Here is a 7365-nt window from a genome sequence, read left to right as displayed (position 1 = left end):
TTTTCTCTCTCTGTCTTTCCTTGACTCCTCTCTGTTTGTGTGTGTACCTAAGTGGCTACTCCAAATATAACCTTAGGTCCCCATCCTGCAAACGACCCTACCTGTGCTTTCAAATTTACTACAATGAAGCTCCTGAATCCTGGCAAGTATCAGGGGGTAGCCGTGTTAGTCTGTATCCACAAAAACAACAAGGAGTCTGGTGGCACCTTAAAGACTAACAGATTTATTTGGGTGTAAGCTTTCATGGGTAAAAAAACTCATGCATCTGAAGAAGTGAGGTTTTTTACCCACAAAAGCTTACACCTGAATTCTGGCAGTCAAGTGGTTGCAGGATGGGGACCCTCACATTCAAAACCAAGGGTTAAAATCCCCTTCCATGTGAAAGCCTGCAGGCCTCTGCCATGGGAAAATAGTTGTCTTAAAAAAAAGACCTCCTTGGAAAACAAATGCACAATAATATGCATTTTAAAACAATAAGCCACAGACCACTGAGGGGATAAAAAAAATCCTTGTAAATGATGCTGCCGGATTTCTTTTAATGCACAAGTTAAAGAGAAATTTGCTTCTCTAAAGGGTATTGGGTTTCTTTATCCTCCCCCCTCCCCCCAGGTCTCCAGTGTTCTGTAGGAGACAGGATTAAATGTTTAATATAGAGGAGTGATGTTGTGCCAAACGGAAAAGGATCCATGTGTATAAAACTACCTCAAAATGCACAACAGATTAGGCAGCTTGGTTTAAATGAAAACTTCAGGCTTGTTTATGTTCACACTGCTGAAAGGGACAACTCTCTTAAAGGGACAGGCCCCCCACATCTTTTCTTTTCTTTTCTTTTTCAAAGCAGGTATGTAAAGTGTTTCCCACTTTAAAGTGTAGCTCCCAGACTGTAATCTAAAGGCCACAGTGTATCTGGGACTGGGAGGAAACCTCATACCTTAATGCAGTTCACTGAGAAGAGGAAAAGCATCAAACGCAGAAGCAGCTAGATGGAAATATTTTGTAAAGCCAGACTTAAGCAGTCCCATTGTTCCTCCCTTTGGCATATTACTGGGCCTCTCTGTAGGAAAATATTCCATGCTGTAAACTGAAGAAATAAACAGACATTGTGATTCTCTTCCTGGGGAGTTGCTTTTCTCTTTGCTTTGTGAACAATATTTCATAGACCCTGAAGTCAGAAGGGACCATTCTGATAATCTAGTCTGACCTCTTGGATAACGCAGAATTTCACTCATTAATTCCGACAATAGAATGAATTATGCCTTCTTGCTTTAAAATATTAGTTTTGGATTTTTAATAGCTTCATCTCTTCCTTCTTCCAAAACAACAGCGATTCCCCCTGAAAGGACATTGCTGTATTTCAGGCCCTTCATTAAAACACGAATCTTGCCCTATTAGTTTCAATAGTAAAAAACAAATCAAGTGAGGGCAGAGGCTGGTTTGTTTTAAACGGGCTTTAGGGGGAAAAAAAGATGTTTTCAAAATAGGGCACTCGAATTAGATAAGGTTGGAAGTTCTGTAGCTTCTGCTCCTTTTTTCTTTTATTAGAATAGTTATTGCTTTCAGGTCTCTGATCATTTTATTTTTAATATCCTGCCACTCATATTTTCTTCTTCTTTGCAGATGGAGATGCTTATTTTGAGGGAACCACATGTTTGTATTACACGCTAAATGGTCTCCAGAGGCCAGATTTCCAAGCACTCAACGCCTACAACCAGGGCCAGATTTTCCAAAGAGCTCAGCTCCCAATCCTGCAAACACTTCAGGATGTGTGTAACATTACCCACATGCAGGGTCCCATTGACTGCTGTGGGTCTTCCCCAGGCCCAATCCGGCGCACACGCTCCACTTTAATCCCAGCCGTAGACCTGCTGACATTACAGCAAAGCACAGGTGTAAATGCTGGCAGGATTGGCTCTAAATGGGAGCTGAGCTCATTAGAAAATCTGCCCCTGACTGTGGATTTTGGCAAATTTAGGCCCAGATTCAAAAAAGTCTTTAGGCACCTCTCTTCCACTGATTTCAAAGTTAAGAGCCTAAATATCTTTGTGGATGTCAGCCCTAACCCCTGTCTCCTAGCAGGCCTGAAAACCACTGCAGTTAGATTTTTTGGTGAAGTCCTCCCTCCCCCAATTTTGTTATTTCCTGGAGGGGGGGGTTGATCCTAAATTCAGGGGGGTTGAACGTGGTAAAAGGAACCTGAACAGCAAGGCTAATCTCTGTGACAGCCTTTCCTTCCCTTCTCTGGTAAGGAAGGGGCACCCTTGATACTCTTAGGCACAGGAAGTGCCATTAATATTGACCAGAGTCACCTGGGACTAATCGCTGCTCAGAACTCCCCAGCTCCCCTCCTTTCCTGGGGGTATGGTGGCAGCTAAAAGAAAACCATCTGCAGCCCCTCAACAACTCTGCACACACCAGCTTCCCAGCCCCCTCTGAGAATTGCATTCATTCATCTTCCTCCTTATAGCTTTTGGGGCTCAGGTCCCTACAAGAATTCAGCACCCATTGATTTCAGCCTAAATACCTTGGAGCTTCCAGACCTGGATGTTTGAGACTTTCTGTCCCCACCCCATTACACAAGGGGTTTTTTAGATTCATAGATTCTAGGACTGGAAGGGACCTCGAGAGGTCATCGAGTCCAGTCCCCTGCCCGCATGGCAGGACTAAATACTGTCTAGACCATCCCTGATAGACATTTATCTAAATACCTTGAACTCACTCATCTCCCCGCAATCCCTGCTCTCTCCAGCTGTGTAGCTGCTTACAGGGCGAATCCGGTTTGCAAACGCGGTTCCCCACTCCGCGTCCTTTCAATGCAACGCAAATAAAATCAACCCCCAAATGGGAGCCAAGACAGTTAAAAAAAAAAAAAAAGCGACTGCCTCCTTCCCGTCCCTGGGTGGGCTCGAACCACCAACCTTTCGGTTAACAGCCGAACGCGCTAACCGATTGCGCCACAGAGACTGGGACGGGAGCGGGCTTGGCGGCCAGCACAGTCAAGGGCTAGCAACTCTGCCGGTGGCCACTGGGGGCAGGAGAGGCGCGCGAGAGACAACAGCTGCTTGCAAAGCAAAGCAAAGTTAGTCACCCCTTCCATGTCTGCACTGTCCCAGGGCGAAAGAGAGGGACAGGGAATCGCAAGACACAGGGTAGATGTCTTACAAGACGGATTCCTACCGAGATTTAGGCTGCGTTTCAGTGGCATGTGCTGCTGGCCTGGGCATCTTCAGAAATCTCTCTCTTGACTTTCCTGGAAGAGAGCTCTGCCTTTGGCTGGGATTCTGTCCTTTCCCGACTCGAGCTGAGGGAAAAGGTGGGTTTCAGGCAGACCCCATCGGTTGCCGTTTGAATGGGTTACCTCTGTCTGCATTCATAAAGTCCAGAATGACACCACTGTGTTGTGCCACTGAGTAATAAGCAAGAACTCCCCACTGAAGTCAATGGAGGAGCTCTGCTTCAAAAGAGGGGGCTTGATAAAAACCCATGGAGTCATTCGAGTAGATCTTTTAACTCAGGATGCGTCTGACGAAGTGGGGGATTCACCCACGAAAGCTTATGCGCCAATACATCTGTTAGTCTGAAAGGTGCCACAGGACCCTCTGTTGCTTTTAACTCAGGATGGGCTCCCTACATTATCCTACCCAGCTTCGTCCAGTCCAGTCCAAACCCGCGGGCTGGTTCCTAGTGCACAGAAGTATGGGCAAACTGAGGAGGCAGGCAGCCAACCAATCCCTTTAGGATTGCCTTCTGGGTTAGAATCAATCCATCGAATGTAATTAGGTTGCTTTACAAATAGCCCAGCGTTGCGGGAGGAAAGGGGCGTGTGATAAGCCTTTTATAAAAGCCCTAGATAGATGTTCTCCAAAGCAACTTGAGGCCGGATGATTTGGGATCTTGGCTTGTCCTCGGTGTCGAAATATTAGTGATCACATCAAAGCAAGCTCTTCAGGAGAGAAGCGCCCTTAAAACCGAGCTCACTGATGTTTTGGGGGTAAAAATAGCTAATTCCATGGGATTTTCAGAAGAGCTCAGTTGTTCTTTAAGCACCAATTTTTGAAACGCTCAGTACATTGGGGCCTGAATGCTGTTGGGTTGCTTTGAAAATCTGACCCCTCAACGGTGGGCGATGAGAACTTGAAAAATAGGACTCTGGACTCTGTCCTGCAGGCCACAGCCTTTTAAATAAAATCAATGGCAAATTATGACTGGGCAAATTATGATTTAGTGGGCCACCAAATTCCATTGTGAAAGAGAGAGAGCAAACCAGTCTGAAACCTGTAACATACTCAGTTAGTTTTCTCTATATTGTGTAAAAAAAAATAATTGTGGTTCTGGGTTGTAGACGTCTACTAAATCCAAAGTTACTTGTTGTGACCCTCTGCAAACTGGAGCTCAACACGGAAAAATGATGAATAAATATTAAAAACAAATACCTAATCATTCTCAACACTAACATGACACTTTTCATCTTGCGATCTCAAAGCTCCTGGTAAGGATGAATTGGCTAAACCTCACAGCGCTCTTTTGAAACGGGGAAGTACAGTGGTATAATCTCCATTAGGCTGAGAGGGAAACTGAGGCATGGAATTACTCCGTGAATTGGGTCAAGATTACAGAGCTGCGGTAAAAAGTATTACTCCCGGGTCTCAAAAAGCCGCTGCCGTTTGAATTCGTACGCCTGACCCCCGGGGGGGAATTCGATTTGTAAATAAGAAAATCAAGATTTGTTTTGATCTGAATTGACTCCCCTTACTCACATTCAATTAGACATAACAACACTCTAATCCATCTAACCTCATTCCTGGAACCATTAGATACCCTCAGTCCTATTGGGACATACCTGAGGATGGGCCAGTTTGTGCGATTTTTAACCAAGCTCATCTCCTTTGCAAAACAGAGGACTGGCCTGGTGGTTAATTCTGTTAATTCTAGAGTCCTCTGATTTTCCTGTTTAAACGGGGGATCACTCTCCAGTTACACAATGCAGGGCATTCACCTCCCTGGGCATATTTCATGTATGCAGCGTAGGTGTGACATTTCAACACACTGAATATAAACCAGTCTTTTGTTATTATGTATTAGCATAAGCACACTCATCTCACCCCTGCTCCTTATTAAACCAGCAAAAATACATGGTACATCATTGACTATCCCTTTGCAAGACGAGTAACACCACAGCCCCGCTCTTTTTCTTAAAGCAACTCTGCAAGTTTTATTTTTTTCTTACCATGGGCAGATTGAGTAGAATTAGAGGCCATTTAAATGCACGTTTGGTGCTTAAAGCCTGTTCCCATTGAAGTCAAAGGAAAAGTCCCATTGCTTTCAATACTGCCCCTCGTCAGAACCCTACATGGGGAGGGTCTCTTCCATTCTCTCATGACCTGCCAGATGAAGGCTGCTTGGTTTTCATGGTTCCATTGGACAGTTTCAGAGAAGATCATTGCACAGAGGTACATAATTGCACCCTAATTTAAGAACTCTAAGACGCCTGCAGACAAGTTGTTAACAAGTTTGTTGAAAATAGTTGCTAAAATTTCCAATTCAGGAATACAGAGATTGCTGTTGATCTATCGTAATCAATCATATCAATTCTCAATCCACACACACAGAAATACCACATGTATGCATAGATACAGAGAGCTAGAAAGACTGATAGATATGTGTATGTAGGTAGATACCTATATGAGCACATATTGTATATACAATCACACACATGTATAGAAGGAGAAAAAAATATGCATATTTCTATACTCCCAGTTAAGTTCTTCAACACGCATAGATAGGTGATTATTTGACTGAAGATCTGGTTTACATGTCCTTATATCTATAGCGATCTAATTAAGATTAATTAAGATTAAGAGCTAATTAAGATTAGCAACAACTCCTGTGTTCTCTAGATGCAAATTACACCGGGTGTGTGTGTGTGTGAACCAAGCAACAGAAACTATCTTTCTTTGGTTCACCTAATTCATACTAATTTGAGTTACGGTATTTTATTTAAAAAGCAACAGAGGGTCCTGGGGCACCTTTAAGACTAACAGAAGCATTGGGAGCATAAGCTTTCGTGGGTAAGAACCTCACTTCTTCAGAGGCAAGTATTTTATTTGCAACTCAGGAGCTCGGGACCAATATCAGTTTTAGATCGATCGATCTGAAATTGAGATTAGTTCTGAGTTCTTGATCGATCTGTCCTTCTAGCCAAGTGTCTGTGCAGATATCGGCAGGGGACTAGATAGATTCCATAACAAATATGTCCATGTCTATGGGCAGGTATAGTTTGCTATGCACACAGTGTGCGCACGAATAAAGCAACTCTTTGATTCGCCCTTTAGAATTGCTCTGTATATTTTCCTAGCAGGAGGCGCCAGCGCTCAGAGCCTCCGGTTCCCATTCCACCAGGGCCCAAGAGGAGTGACTAGCCCCATGGCCTCGAGACGAATGGAGCGTGTTTCCAAGCAAATGCGCTTTGCCTGCGCCTGCGCCCGCGCTTAGTTATTCCTCGGCCAATTTTTTATTTCAGAGCGTGGGTGAAATTAAAAAAAAAAAAGTAGAAAGCAATGTGTTACTTTTGGATTCTCCTGGTGCCTTTAGTATGGATCCTGGTTGCAGAATGGGACTGGCACAAGGGATTTAGGCTCTGATACATGTTTGCACACTTACGCACGTGCTTAACTTTACTCGCAGTGGTAAACTTAAGCACGTGCGTAAAGGTTTGCAGGACCGGGGCTTTAGACAGTATGTAGAAAACGTGTTTATGTGCTCAGAGCACACACACATATCTATCTACCTGGATAACTCTCTCTGTTTGGGAGACAGACTGCAATAACACGAGATGACAGGTCCCTTTTTTCGTCTGGGCTTTATTTCCTGGATATGTTGCTCCCTATTTAGAGTAACTTCGACCTCGGTGCTTTCTTATATACGGATTTCTTTCTCTTTCAATTCGCCTGCTCCTGGAACCTTACCCAGATTCCGTACTGACTGAAACATATTATGGGCCCGATCCTGAAATCCTGATTCAGAGAAAAACTCCCACGGAATTTTGCCTGGATATGAACTGAGAAATGGAGCCCCTAATTAAACATAATTAAGAGCCCTTTTTATTTATCAAGTAGATTCAGTTCTATCCAATATATCCCTCCAGAGGGAGCGGTCAGAGAGAGATCAGGGAGGAGATATAAGTACATTACAATATTTTTTCAATTAAATAAACACACACACACACACACGATGAAGGAAGTATATAGAAATGTATGATTTCCCCCCATACAGAATGGGAAGTGTGATATAGAAGCAAATAACAAAGGTTTATTTAAAATTGAGTTTGACAGAATAATTATTTGTAGATACAAGATGAAGATGGGACAA

At 43.7% G+C, this 7365-nt stretch overlaps 1 non-coding gene across 1 annotated transcript; it reads right to left on the bottom strand.

The window, feature by feature from the left end:
- Positions 1-2887: 2887 nt before the first annotated feature.
- Positions 2888-2961, bottom strand: TRNAN-GUU. The gene has a single exon. It is a non-coding gene; the product is annotated as a tRNA-Asn (tRNA).
- Between the last annotated feature and the right edge of the window lie 4404 nt (positions 2962-7365).

This window comes from Terrapene carolina, unplaced genomic scaffold, assembly GCF_002925995.2.
Source record: "Terrapene carolina triunguis isolate 2854851 unplaced genomic scaffold, T_m_triunguis-2.0 Scaffold30812, whole genome shotgun sequence".
Taxonomy (NCBI): Eukaryota; Metazoa; Chordata; order Testudines; family Emydidae; genus Terrapene; species Terrapene triunguis.
Note: the sequence above shows the minus strand (reverse complement) of the source record. Positions and strands in the feature narration are given on the sequence as shown.